The following is a 15,302-nucleotide window of genomic DNA, read 5'->3' as shown; positions in this document are numbered from 1 at the left end:
GTAGTGAAGTGAACAGCCTCAGAGGATACACAGAGATGAAACAAATCTCCCTACATACGTTTTACTTGGTATCTACGGTATGTCTTTCCCTTTCTACATTCTTTAAAAAGTGCAGATCGTGCTAGAAATCTTTGCTCATTCAGCAGTAGGTGAGGAGTCTGAGCGTACACTGTGTGCGAGCTAATTGGAGGAAAGGCAACCCCCTCCACATTAGGAAGAGGAAAGAAGGAACATGCAGAGCTGTACTGTGAATAGACACGCTCTCTGCTTATTTACCTCTGAGCACCCTTCCCAACACAAATTTTGAGCTGCTGTTATCTTATGTGTCAGAGAACTTGTTAGACGTGACTCTGCTGATACCAGAGGAATGGAGCAGCAGAAAGACACGACACTCAGAGCTTTGGAGAGAGATAAGTAAACACTACAGACATACGTGCTCAGGTAAGAATTAATGAATGGGGTTTACAAATACTTTAACCACTTCCCGCCCGGCCTATAGTGGGTGGTGGTTGAGTTATCCTGACTGGGCGTCATATGACGCCCCGCAGGATAACCCGCGGGGGCGAGCATTGAAGCGATCAGTGGTGCTGTGTGTCACTCTGACACACCGCATCTCTGATTGTGGTATGGAGCCTCTGACGGAGGCTCCTTACCATGTGATCAGCTGTGACCAATCATAGTTAGTCCTCTGTGTGGGGGATGTTTCCTCTATTTAAGACGGTCGAGTGGGCCAGGAATTAGGCCTTTGATAACGCCCTGTAGGTTGACGTATTTCCGGTGCCACTGACTTCATATCCTGCTCCTTGGAACGCACTTCCTGGTTTCTGGAATGCACGTCTGAGCTTCTCTGGATACCATCGCATAAGCCTGAAGTGACCCCCTCCAGACTGCAAAGCTGGGGGTCATGGCCGTTTGGTGAGTGGGGACACATGTGGGGGTGGCGTTTCTGCACCTGGACTGGAGCGTTTGTGGTCCATTGCACTTCAAAAGTTTTTTTCCCTTTGCGGATCAGAACATTCAGCACATTTATTTGGACCTTATTTACATGTTTTTTGCTTTGTATATTCACATCTGCACTTATCAACACTTGGTTACACATTTTTAATAACATTTGCGAGCGCCACATTTTCATAATTTTACAATCGCAGCTGATCACAGCGTGAACCAGGAAGTGCCGGTAAACGGCTTTCCTTGGTTCGGTTCTGACAGTGAGAGCCGATCGGCTGCTCTCCCTGTCAGAGGGGGGTCTGTGCTGATAATCAGCACATTGATAATCAGCACATTGATTATCAGCGCAGCCCCCATGAGAGGTGCCACAACAATGCCAATCAGCTGTCAGTGCCCATCAGGAATGCCTGTCAGTGCCCATAACAGTGCCACTCAGTGCCCACTACAGTGCCAATCAGTAACACCTGTCAGTACCTCTTCATCAGTGCCATCTATTAATGTCCATCAGTGCCACCCGTCAGTACAGTCCATCAATGCCAACTCATCAGTGCCCGTCAGTGAAGGTAAAATCAAAAATTTAGAACAGAAACAAAGAAAAACTGTTTTTTTTTTTTTTAAAAATATCGGTCTTTTTTTAAGCAAAAAATAAAAATCCCAGTGGTGATCGAATACCACCAAAAGAAAGCTCTATTTGTAGGAAGAAAATTATAATAATTTAGTTTGGATACAGTGTTGCATGACCGCGCAATTGTCAAAGTGCGGCAGTGCTGAAAATTGTCCTGGGCAGGAAGGGGGTAAAGTGCCTGGTATTGAAGTGGTTAAAGTAGGACTTCCTTGTCTGAAATCTGATTACCCTTCCGTAACGTAACCCTACAAACTTGGTTGGGAATGTTATTAACCCCCACAAACTGCAGAAGAATCTTATAAAATATCTGTACCCCTTGCAACAGTATTGAAATATTTCGTACCGGATCTTAACCTCTCTGACCTATATTCAAATAACATGCTTTGACCCTTTGAATCTCTCAGTGCCAAACATGAATTAACATCCTCAGACGTCTATCTAGATCTACAGGTGCAACTTTTTTTCTTTTAGTATATAAAAGTCTATAATTTCTATACATCAATATTTCTTTCCTCCATGTATCTCTACTTTACTGACAAGCTTTATTGTATGAAGGTCATATCTACTGTATGTTTTACATTTTTTTTAAAAGGTACCGATGGCTTTTCTAAAACAAACAAGTGGGACTTGGAATTAAATCATGCGTTTCCTGAGGCTTCATGGAACAAAGCAGTCACCACCACTTCCAAAGATTCTCAATGTACAAATCATTGGAATTTCATCAGAAGATAGTCAGTCATTGGCCCCTCATTCCTTATAAACTGGACCCCTTACAGCCTTCTCTGTTAGAGACTTTGTAGGGAAACTGGCAGGGGCGTAACTAGAAATAGCAGAGCCCCATAGCAAAATGTTGTATGGGGCCCTCCTGCAAACAGCCCACCCCCCCCCACAGCTGCCCTAGTGTCAATGCAGTGTGACCTGTGCCACATACAGCGTGACCTGTGCCCAATGCAGCGTGACCTGTGCCCAATACAGCGTGACCTGTGCCCAATACAGCGTGACCTGTGCCCAATACAGCCTGACCTGTGCCCAATACAGCCTGACCTGTGCCCAATACAGCCTGACCTGTGCCCAATACAGCCTGGTCTGCCTGTGCCCCATACAGCCCCACTTATGCCGAGGAAGAGGCAAGCCACCCGGATCAGCAGAGAGCGGGATTGCCCGCTGTAATAGCTTTCATTTGAATTTCCTGTCTTCCCGGGGCTCATCGTCACATAGCCCCACCTCTTGGCCCGACGCCTTTGATGACGTCACATGTCCCGCATTGGATCGGCGTTCTGTCTATCAAAGGCACCGGGTCAAAAGGTGGAGCTATGTGACGTGAGCCCCGGGAACACTGGAAGTTCTAATGAAAGCTCTTACATCGGGCAATTCAGCTCTCTGCTGATACGGACAGCTCGCCTCTTCCTTTCCTCTCTCTTCCCCTGGCTGGGAGACTGTGCCGGCGGTGCTCTTATTCTCACTGGGCCCCACTCGGCTGTGGGCCCCATAGCGCCCGCATGGGTCGCTATGGTGGTAGTTACGCCCCTGGAAACTGGGTCTCTACTTCACCTCCTCTGGCATTGTAAAGTCCCATATTTATATTGGAAGGGCTTTCACCTGATTTCTGTTCTTCTAGGCTTTAACACAACACCTGATCCATCTCTTGCCTTGCTCCATATTGGTCTTGATAGCCACCCCCCTCCCAAGTACTAGAGTAATATTAGTTCACCTACTCATTGCCACCAACATTAATATCACTAGAAGGTGGAACATCGATGATGTTCCCAGCCTTGGAGATACCTTATCTACATTGAATCAACGTGAAATGGAAAGAATATTAGCCATTAAAAACTTGTCAGCATTAAACATTTTATAATTTTTGGTCCATATGGTTGCATGATCGCAACTGTACAATTAAACCTTGAAAACAGTTATCCTACCTTATTTCTTGTGATAACCGGCCTTTTATACACGGTTTCTGTAAAATGCTGGGCTTCTTTGTTTATACCATCCCTTTTATCTTTCTTCTCTTCTATTTTCTCCTGGTTAGAAGGACAAGGCCTTTATTATTTGAGGTTCTTTACTGCAATGTACTGCTGTTCTCCTAATCCAACTAGATTTATATTACCTTGTTAATTAGGTTGCCGGTATTTATTTACTTTATGTGGATCTTACTGCTCCACTGTACTTTGTGTCCCCATTATATTGTTTTTCAAAAGAAAGATAATAGTAATAAAATGGTCCATAATGCAGAAAAGCATTCAAAACTGTAAAAAAATCTAAATAAAAAAAAGGGGGGGGGGGTACACTTGACTGCAGAAAAATATGCAAGTACATATGAACATATACAACATAAGGATATTCAAAAAGATGGAGCAGATTTCAACTCTTTATTTTAAAGTGATTGTAAAGGTGTTTTTTTTTTTTTAAATAAACATGCTATATTTACAAGGGTTTTTCACAGAGCGGCTCCGATCCTCCTCTTCTGCGGTGCCCCAGGGGCACTCCTGGACCCTCCTCTTCATGGGGTGCCCCATTGCAGGCACGCTCACGAGTCCCGCTGCTGCGTCCATTGACACAGACAGCAAGACTTGTCCCGCTCTCTTGTTCCTGGAGTTGATTGACATCAGTGGGAGCCAATGGCTCCTGCTGCTATCAATCTATCCAATGGAGGACAGAGACAGCGGCTGGAGCTGCTGGGCTCGTGCTCGTCACTGGAACGAAGGGGTTCAGGTAAGAAAAAGGGGGGCATCTGCAGCACAGAAGGTTTTTTACCTTATTGCAAAGAATGCATTGAGGTGAAAAAGCCTTGAGACTTTACAACCCCTTTAAACAACCTGTAATGGATAGAAGTACATTCCACACATCACTAGACAGAGGAAGGTTCAAAGTTTTATAGTCCTTGAGGTTGTATGAACTCAACACAAGCACCATGTGTTGCGTGAAAACTTCAAAACGGTAGACCATTTCTTGCCCCTCAAACTGGTCACTAGTTATTGAATGCACAGCTTCAACAATTCGATGTCTCAGATCTTGAAGAGTAGCAGGCATAGGTGGGATAAACACCCTTTCTTTTATGTATCCCCTCCCTTCGGTGAGTCCTTCATGTTTGATGACTATGCAAGGATTTTCACTGCCCCAAACTCTAACATTGTAGCAATTAACCTTACCAGGGAGATGAAATGTTGATTAAAGCGGAGTTCCGCCAATTTTTTTTTTTTTTTTTTAAAGTCAGCAGCTACAAATACTGCAGCTGCTGACTTTTAAAATATGGACACTTACCTGTCCAGGGTGGCCGCGATGTCCGCACCCGAAGCTGACCTGTCCCTTGGCTCTCGGATGGAGGCGCCGCCATTTTCAGTAAGGGAGTTGGGAAGTGAAGCCTTGCGGCTTCACAGCCTGGTTCCCTGATGCGCATGTCCTGCTGCACGATCCCACTTGTTCCCTGCTGTCTTCTGGGACCTGTGTGTCTCCCAGAAGACAGCGAGGGGGACGGAGGAGGCGCGGGAAATGGCGTAGTTATCCGCGCATACTGCGGCCATCTATGCCCGGAAGTGGAAGCAAATACCTGGATTAGACAGGTATCTGCTCCCCCCACCCCCCTGAAAGGTGCCAAATGTGACACTGGAGGGGTGAGGATTAGGAAAAGCGGAAGTTCCATTTTTGGGTGGAACTCCGCTTTAATCTGAAAAAATTAGTTGTTTGGAAAAATCGTTCATGCAGAATTGCAGCGCAAAATTCAAACCTTCTGCTATGGTCACCAGGACGCAATGCCTGCACTAACTGCAACTTGTACGGCTTCATAAGAACACACCATACCGTTGAATATTGTGTAAGTTCACTGCTTGCCCGAGTTGTATATTTCCTAAGGCTTCGTTCAAACACACCTTGGATACACTCGACGTTCTCATTTGACGTGCGAGGCCGACCAGTGCTTTTTCGTTTACACATACAACCATCTTCAAGTAGTTTTTTTATGCCACTCGTAAATTTGCTTATAATTAGGTGGCTTTTTGTTGAACCAACGGCGGAATTCAGGTTGCAATTGAACAATGGATTCATAATTCGCAAACTGCAGCATACAAAATTACTTCTCCTGTGACGTCGCAATTTTCCTATAAATGAAAAACAGCGCCGCTGTGTGGCATTGAATGAAACTTCTATTCCTTACATTTTATTTGAATATTTGAAAAAGAAAGGTGAAATCTTTTTGAAATATAAATATATATATATATATATATATATATATATATATATATATATATATATATATATATATATATATATATATATGTGTGTAAATTGAAAAACTGGCAGCTAGAAGAGGAATGGAAGGATTTTACAAATGTACAGTGCCTTGAAAAAGCATTCATACCCCTTGAAATATTCCAAATTTTGTCATGTTACAACCAAAAACATAAATGTATTTTATTGGGATTTTATGTGATAGGCCAACACAAAGAGGCACATAATTGTGAAGTGGAAGGAAAATGATAAATGGTTTAACATTTTTTACAAATACATATTTGAAAAGTGTGGGGTGCATTTGTTCAGCCTCCCCTTAGTCAATGCTTTGTAGAACCACCTTTCACTGCAATTACAGCTTTTTGGGGATGTCTCTACCAGCTTTGCACATCTAGGAGAGTGAAATGTTTGCTCATTCTTCTTTGCAAAACAGCTCAAGCTCTGTCAGATTGCATGGAGAGCGTCTGAACAGCCTTGCCACAGATTCTCAATAGGATTTAGTTCTGGACTATGACTGGGCCATTCTAACACATGAATATGTTTTGACCTAAACCATTCCATTGTAGCTCTGGCTGTATGTTTAGGGTCATTGTCCTGCTGGAAGGTGAACCTCCATCCCAGTCAAGTCTTTTGCAGAATTGAGAAGGTTTTCTTCTAAGATTACCCTGTATTTGGCCCCAGCCATCTTCCCATCAACTCTAACCAGCTTCCCTGTCACTGCTGAAGAAAAGAATCCCCACAACATGATGCTGCCACCACCATGTTTCACAGTGGGGGTGGTGTGTTCAGGGTGATGTGCAGCGTTAGTTTTCTGCCACACATAGCGTTTTGCTTTAAGGCCAAAAAGTTTAATTTTGGTCTCATCTGACCAGAGCACCTTCTTCCAAATGTTTGCTGTGTCCCCCACATGGCTTCTCGCAAACAGGACTTCTTATGGCTTTCTTTAAACAATGGCTTTCTCCTTGCTATTCATCCATAAGAGCCAGATATGTGGAGTGCACGACTAATAGTTGTCCTGTGGACAGATTCTCCCACCTGAGCTGTGGATCTCTGCAGCTCCTCCAGAGTTACCATGGACCTCTTGGCTGCTTCTCCGATTAATGCTCTCCTTGCCCGGTCTGTCAGTTTAGGTGGACGGTCATGTCTTGGTAGGTTTGCAGTTGTGCCATACTCTTTCCATTTTCAGATAATGGATAGAAGAGTGCTCAGTGAGATGTTCAAAGCTTGGGATTTTTTTTTTTTTTTTTATAACCTAACCCTGCTTTAAACTTCTCCACAACTTTATCCCTGACCTGTCTGGTCTGTTCCTTGGCTTTCATGATGCCGTTTGTTCACTAAGAATCTCTAATAAACCTCTGAGGGCTTCACAGAACAGCTGTATTTATATGGAGATTAAATTACACACAGCAAAAACTCTATTTACTAATTAGGTGACTTCTGAAGGCAATTGGTTCAACTAGATTTTAGTTAGGGGTATCAGAGTAAAGGGGGCTGAATAAAAATGCACGCCACACGTTTCAGGTATTTGTAAAAAAAAAAAAAAAAAATTAAAACCGTTTATCATTTTCCTTCCACTTTACAATTATCTGCCATTTTGTGTTGGTCTATCACATAAAATACATTTACATTTTTGGTTGTAACATGACAAAATGTGTAAAACTTTAAGGCACTATACACACGTATGCACATTTATGCACCTTTATGGGTGTATATGCAAGGTCTTTATGGAACATAAAAAACTTGTATTTATTTTTTGCTCAGGACCTTTCTGCTAGTAAGATCCGACTTATAAACATCAGTAAGGCTGCAGACATTCAGACATTTTTATATGAACCTTTTTACAAGCATTTTACACATAACCTCAAGCTTCAAACATTTGTTTTAGCCCAGGGATATGCAATCAGCGGACCTCCAGCTGTTGCAGAACTACAAGTCCCATGAGGCATAGCAAGACTGACAGCCACAAGCATGACACACAGAGGCAGGGGCATGATGAGACTTGTAGTTTTGCAACAGCTGGAGGTCCGCTAATTGCTTATCTTTGTATAGCCGATGGAAAGCACTAGGGGTAGGAGGAGCCCACTTCCTATAGGCTCAAAAATGACTGAAATATACCCTTAAAAAATACCCAATTCTAATGTTTTTAGGCATTCTCATTGAAGTCTATGGGCCAAAAGCACACAAGTTTGCCTCAAAAGAAGCTCATGTAGCTTCAGGCATCTCAGCCCTCATATGTGAACAGTCGCCATTAAAATACATGGGATTTCGGATGTTGAGCATTTTAGGTTGTCAAGCTATAAAACACTCAGATAGGGCCTAAAACTATTACATTCCTGTGCAACAAGCCTTATGGATGAAAAATTCTGTTAAAATTTGTCATTGCAAAAATATGCTCTCTCTATTCTATATTTGCTGTACATCATTCAGTACATGGACATACTTTACGAGTTGTCATATAAACCAAATTAAAATTCCTCTCTGTACCATCACTTTAATTGTTTTGATATACACAAATGTTTTATGTGAACATTCCAAGATCGGTACTGACGTCTTTCATATTTCATAGATACACAAGGCTCTTTAAAGTTTATTGAAAAGCAACATAAACCGCTACAAAGTCATACCATTCCCAGATTAGCAGCGAGCACGTTTCCCCAGCTCTGCAGTGTCTAGCCCAGTAACGAGTAGGGAGTATGTGGTGCGACCTCACATGCGGCTCCACTATCAGCAATCAGAACAAGAGTCACTGATGAACTCCTACAGCTTTATACTGATGCTGAATAATATTAATCAGACTGGATTATTGGGGCATTTTGTTACAAAAAGAAGTTGCAAGGTGATTCAGGGTCACGTCTGCTTGGTTTGCCAGTTTTCTGAAGGACTTCACCGATTGTCTTCCCAAATACACTATATAGCCAAAAGTATTGGGACACCCACCTTTATACACACACGAACTTTAATGGCATCCCAGTCTTAGTCTGTAGGGTTCAATATTGAGTTGGCCCACCCTTTGCAGCATTATCTCTTCTGGCAAGGCTGTCCACAAGGTTTAGGAGTGTGTCTATGGGAATGGTGTTGGACAAGAAGGCCTGGCTCGCAGTCTCCGCTCTAATTCATCCCAAAGGTGTTCTAATCGGGTTGAGGTCAGGACTGTGAAGGCCAGTCAAGTTCATCCAAACCAAACTTACTCATCCATGTCTTTTTGAACCTTGCTTTGCGCACTGGTGCGCAGTCATGTTGGAGCAGGAAGGAACCATCCCCCAAACTGTTCCTACAAAGTTGGGAGCATAAAATTGTCCAAAATGTCTCCTTGTCCAACATCAGTGTCTGATCTCACTAATGCGCTTCTGGAAGAATGTTTGAACATTTCCATAGACACACTCCTAAACCTTGTGGACAGTCTTCCCAGAAGAGTTGAAGCTGCCAATGCGGATGCATGGGGGCACTTGGATGCCTAAAAAAAAAAAAAAAGTCCAGTTTGTTGTTCGTAATATGATAAGTTAGTTATTCTTTTTCATTTACAAGTATCTACAGTATCTCACAAAAGTGAGTACACCCCTCACATTTTTTAAAAATATTTTATTATATCTTTTCACATAACACATAAGAAATTATACTTTGCTACAAATGTAAAGTAGTAATGTCTAAACCGCTGACAACAAAAGCAAATACACCCCTAAGAGCCCTTTCACACTGGGGCGGGCGGGGGCGGCAAAGCAGAGCTATTTTTAGCGCCGCTTTACTGTCGTTTTAGCTGCGCTATTTGGCCGCTAGCGGGGCGGTTTTAACCCCCGCTAGCAGCCGAAAAAGGGTTAAAATGACCTGAAAAGCACTGCTGCAGCGGCGTTTTGCCAACAGTTCTGCAGCGGTGCCCATTCAGTTCAATGGGCAGGAGCGGTCTATACACCACTCCAAAGATGTTGCTTGCAGGAGTTTTTTTTAACGTCATGCAAGCGCACTGCTCCAGTGTGAAAGCCCTCTGGCATTCACACTGGAGAGACAGGAGCGGCTCTTTACAGGCGCTATTTTTAGCGCTGTAGTGCCTCAGTGTGAAAGGGGTCTACGTGAAAATGTCCATATTGGGCCCAAAGTGTCAATATTTAGTGTGGCCACCATTATTTTCCAGCACTGCCTTAACTCTCTTGGGCACGGAGTTCACCAGAGCTTCCCAGGTTGCCACTGGAGTCCTCTTCCACTCCTCCATGACAACATCATGGAGCTGGTGGATGTTAGAGACCTTGCGCTCCTCCACCTTCTGTTTGAGGATGCCCCACAGATGCTTAATAGGGTTTGGCTCTGAAGACACGTTTGGCCAGTCCATCACCTTTACCCTCAACTTCTTTAGCAAGGCAGTGGTCGTCTTGGAGGTGTGTTTGGGGTCATTAGATTATCATGATCCCCTCCCTGCAGCCCAGTCTCCGAAGGGAGGGAATCATGCTCTGCTTCAGTATGTCACACTACATGTTGGCATTCACGGTTCCCTCAATGAACTGTAGCTCCCCAGTGCCGGCAGCACTCATGCAGCCCCAGACCATGACACTCCCACCACCATGCTTGACTGTAGGCAAGACACACTTGTCTTTGTACTCCTCACCTGGTTGCCGCCACACACACTTGACACCATCTGAACTAAATAAGTTTATCTTGGTCTCATCAGGCCACAGGATATGGTTCCAGTAATCCATGTCCTTAGTCTGCTTGTCTTCAGAAAACTGATTGTGGGCTTTCTTGTGCATCATCTTTAGAAGAGGCTTCCTTCTGGGATGACAGCCATGCAGACCAATTTGATGCAGTGTGCGGCGTATGGTCTGAGCACTGACAGGCTGCCCCCCCCCCCCTTCAACCTCTGCAGCAATGCTGGCAGCACTCGAACATCTTTCCCCAAGACAACCTGCACAGCAGGTGCACTCAACTTCTTTGGTCAACCGTGGCGAGGCCTGTTATGAGTGGAACCTGTCCTGTTAAACCGTGGTTCGGTCTTGGCCAATGTGCTGCAGCTCATTTTCAGGGTCTTGCCACTGTTCTTATAGCCTAGGCCAGTGATGGCAAACCTTGGCACTCCAGATGTTTTGGAACTACATTTCCCATGATGCTCACCTACACTGAAGAGTGCATGAGCATCATGGGAAATGTAGTTCCAAAACATCTGGGGTGCCAAGGTTCGCCATCACTGGCCTAGGCCATCTATGTAGAGCAACAATTCTTTTTTTTTTTCAGATCCTTAGATTTCTTTGCCATGAGGTGCCATGTTGAACTTCCAATGACCAGTATAGGAGAGTGAGAGTAACACAACTACTCCCCATTGACACCTGAGGCCTTGTAACACTAATAAGTCACATGATACCGGGGAGGAAAAATGGCTAAATGTGCCCAATTTGGATATTTGTACTCACTTTTGTTGCCAGCAGTTTAGACATTAATGGCTGTGTGTTGAGTTATTTTGAGGGGACAGCAAATTTACACTGTTATACAAGCTGTACACTCACTACTTTACATTGTAGCAAAATGTCATTTCTTCAGTGTTGTAACATGAAAAGATATAAGAAAACATTTACAAAAAATGTGATGTGTGTACTCTGTATATGTGAGAGGGTGAGAAACTGTATATAATGGTTATCTGACATGTGATTTTAGGACCACAAAGTAGAAATTTTCTCTTGCTGAAAAATTTGGCTGTTCATCACACAGGTCTAAATTAATGGTGTACGGCAACCTTAGTGCTCTTTTCCAGTTTAAGCTACAATAGGATGGGTTTCAAAGAGGTTCTACAAATTTGGTTGCAGGTTGCTAGAGACACTTGGATGACCAGTACATGACCTAGAGCTTAAGATGCAAGTTTCTAATCCCTGGCCTAATACCAGGGCCCAATTATAAGTGGTGCACCAAAATGAAAATTCTGGTGCCGAAAAAAAAAAAAATTCAGGGTGCACTTGGCTGAAACCGAAATTGACGGGTTTTAAACGTATTTACAGCATATATTTTATAAATAATTGTATTATATTCAACTTTTAATTAAATATCATGATTTTAAATGAATATGAATTTATTGTAACAGAAGAAATGTAATAAAAAAAAAAAAAAGTGTAATATAAGTAAATGTTATACTTTCCTATATTTACTAATGCTAACAGCAGGATGATTAAAAATAATCAATGTTGATTGGAGAGTGAAGTTCCTTTTTAAATTGAATCGGTGCTTTGCCTACATAAGTTAAAAGGAAGAGTTTAATGCAAGCCCCAGAAATTGCTGTCAGTAATAATCCCACCTTTAGAAAGAGCAAAGAGAGGATTGTCCTATGTAAATTTCAAGTCTTACCTCGGAGCTTACACAAAGATGAGCAATCTCTCCAAATCCCCATGTGACAGCTCTTGAGCAGCCAATCACCAACCTTCTCTAATGGGAGGAAACAGAGCAAAGAACATTCTCACCATACTCAGCAGTACCAGGTACTTTTCTTGTGCTGGTGGGGCAGCTAATAAAGGTTGCATGGGCACAGCACAGGTCCACTTTACCACTTAGATGAAGCCATTCCAGGACTCAACTCACCATAAACCATGAAAATCTGTCAAAATGTGAGCTTTGATATCCACCATCGATTCCCAAAACACATGAAAGGAAGGCAGCAAGCCACGTACAAGAAACGCAAGACCTCTCAAGAAATGGTCAACATTGTTAATAAATATTTTAGAATACAAACAGTAGTAGTGTATGCGAAAAAAGTTGACATAAAAACATAGATTATAATATATTAAGTTATGCAGTCTACAAATACATGTTTAATACAGAGAAATTTAGTTCCAGGATTTTAATCCAAGTCCAGTATATTTTCACGTTACAAAATAAAATAGGAAGGGAAAAGCAAGTGACTACTGCAAATATTTAGCAAAGTATCTTCCAATATCAGAATTCATTTGCAGCGCCCCTGCTGGTGAAATGTGAGAATTTTCAGTCAAATCTAAATAGACAAAAGTGTCCATTTATGAAGGATATATTTATCATGAAAGTATCTACAAATACATAATAAGACACTAAATATTACATAAACTGCCAGCTTTCCAGTTATTATACCAAATGGGAGCATAAAGCAGACTTTGTATTGCAATGTAAAATCCGATAAAGTGGCTGCCTCCACCTCCCGCCAGTTAAAACATTGCGTTACAGGAAATCCTTAGAGTAACTCCACCTTGAGGAAAAAAAAAAATCCCCTCTGGGTCATCTGTGTACATTACAAGGATTTTAACAAACTGTTTCAGATTCCTACCTTTTGTTACTCTAAAGGAACAGCTGTTTGTTTGTCTGTGTTCATGTGCACAGTAAGTCTAATGGGAGTGATTTTTTTTTAAATTACCAGCTGCTGCATTTTCAGGACTCTAAGGCGGAAAGTAGTAGGATCTGCGCCCCTTAAGACGCGATCTCCCTTTTTGGAGTATCTCACCAAAAATGACATTTTTGTTGCAGGGGATGCCCAAAGTCTGACTTGTACCTTAGTGCAGACCTCTGGTAAAATCAGTAAGCCAATCTCACAAGCAGGAAATTACATTTCTTGGGGTACAGAACGCCTCCAGGTTGCCATAATGCATTTTCCAGAAAATTTACAGAGCTGCGGATTGAAAAGGAAAGGTCATTTTTAAGATCATTCCATTACAATATGACTTGTGTCACAATTGTATATGCTATATAAAAATTTTTTAATTTGCTTTTTTCCCCCAGCAAAAGTGGAGTTACCCTTTAAGGCTTACCTAACTCCAATCCCTCTCCCAGGTAAGAGGACATCAGTGGGCCTTCTTGTGGGATTCTGGGAAAAAGGAGTATCCCAGATCCTATGAGAACACGCTTCTGTACAATGCAGTAGTGTCCCCTCCTGAGAATTAGAGCTCTTTCACATGGGGCGGATCCATGATGATCCGCCCCATGAACATCTGCTTGCTCAGCGGGGATCGCTCCATCGATCCCCGCTGAGCAGAAAGATGACAGGTCCGTCGCTGCACACTGTGCAGCGACGGACCTGTCAGAGTGCCGCTCTCCCCTATGGGGGATCGGATGATGACGGACCGTAGAGTCCGTCGTCACCCGATCCGAAAACGGATGGAAAAGTAGGTTTTTGCTCCGTTACACTTTTTCGGATCGGATGTCAGCGGACATGTCACCGCTGACATCCGACGCTCCATAGATGTCTATGGAGGGTCTGTTCTGGTCCGCCTAAAAAACTGACAGGCGGACCTGAACGGATCGTTGGTGTGAAAGAGGCCTTAGGGATCCTGAGCTTTCTGAAGATCCCTATGTGAGGCTCAGTGATACAAAGTAGCTGGAACTCAATTTCTATTAGTGTGTTTTTTTTTTTTGCTTGACTTATTACTGTAATGTTATGAACAGGGGGGTTGGGGGCAGCCACATTATAATGGACCTTGCATTTTAGTGCAAGGCTCACTTTAACCCACTAAACATATACAGATATATAATCTAACCAAGGGCAAAATCCTAGAGAAAAAAAACAAATAAATAAAATGGATGGCGCTTTACTACATAGCCAAAATGTTTGGATTAGGGCTCTGTTCAACACAATGGAGGTGCGGACTAAGCACCCTTTATTTTTCCACCTTTCTGCGGGATGCGCATTTCAATGGACTGCCTTATGTGTGAAAAATATTCAAAGAAAAGGTGCCTGCACCATTTTAAGAATCATGCAGAACCAAAAACACATGTACCATGTGTTTTGGCCCACACAAAAACGCAGTAACAAGATGCGTGGGTGTGCCATTAAGAATTAATGGCACTGCTGCACATCTACAAAAGAGCAGCGCAGTGCAGAGTTTGGAAGGATTACAATCAGTGTCAAGTTTCTAATTCTGTCAGTGTCCCTGTTGGTTTGATTGCCCCCCCCCCCCCCTCTATTTGCATAGGTGATAACACCTGAAACAGAAAGTGATTTTGCAGTTGCAAAAAAAAAAAAAAATATAATAATCTTTCAATGGGGCACCTATTTTGGTGATCGATATCTAAGAGGGGAATTCCCCTCACTTTATAGATATTTCTACAGCCCCAATTCCAAAAAAAGTTGGGACGCTGTGTAAAATCAACTTAAAAACATAACAAAATGATTTACAAATCTCAAATCCATATTGTATATACAATAGAAAAAACATACAATGTTTAAAATGAAAAGAAAAAAAAAAAAAAAAAAAAGAAAAAAATGTATGATTAGGTCTTTTTGAAATTGATGACAGCAACACATCTCACAAAAAAAAAAAAAAAAAGGACCAAAAGGCTGGCAAAATTAGTCAACAAGGAAGAGCTAGAAGAACATGTTGCAACTAACTGGGTTGATTGACAACAGATCAGTAACATGATTTGGTATAAAAAACAAACAAACCATGAGATGCCCCGTACAAATTCTGCCAGCAAAAGTCCGACGAGAGCTTTTGGACAGAAAATGCGACTGTGTGTATGCTCCATCGGACTCTTGCTGGCGGAATTCCAGCCAGCAAAAGATTGAGGGCATCTT

This window comes from Aquarana catesbeiana, linkage group LG04, assembly GCF_042186555.1.
Source record: "Aquarana catesbeiana isolate 2022-GZ linkage group LG04, ASM4218655v1, whole genome shotgun sequence".
NCBI classification, from domain to species: Eukaryota; Metazoa; Chordata; class Amphibia; order Anura; family Ranidae; genus Aquarana; species Aquarana catesbeiana.
This window is presented reverse-complemented; position numbering follows the sequence as displayed.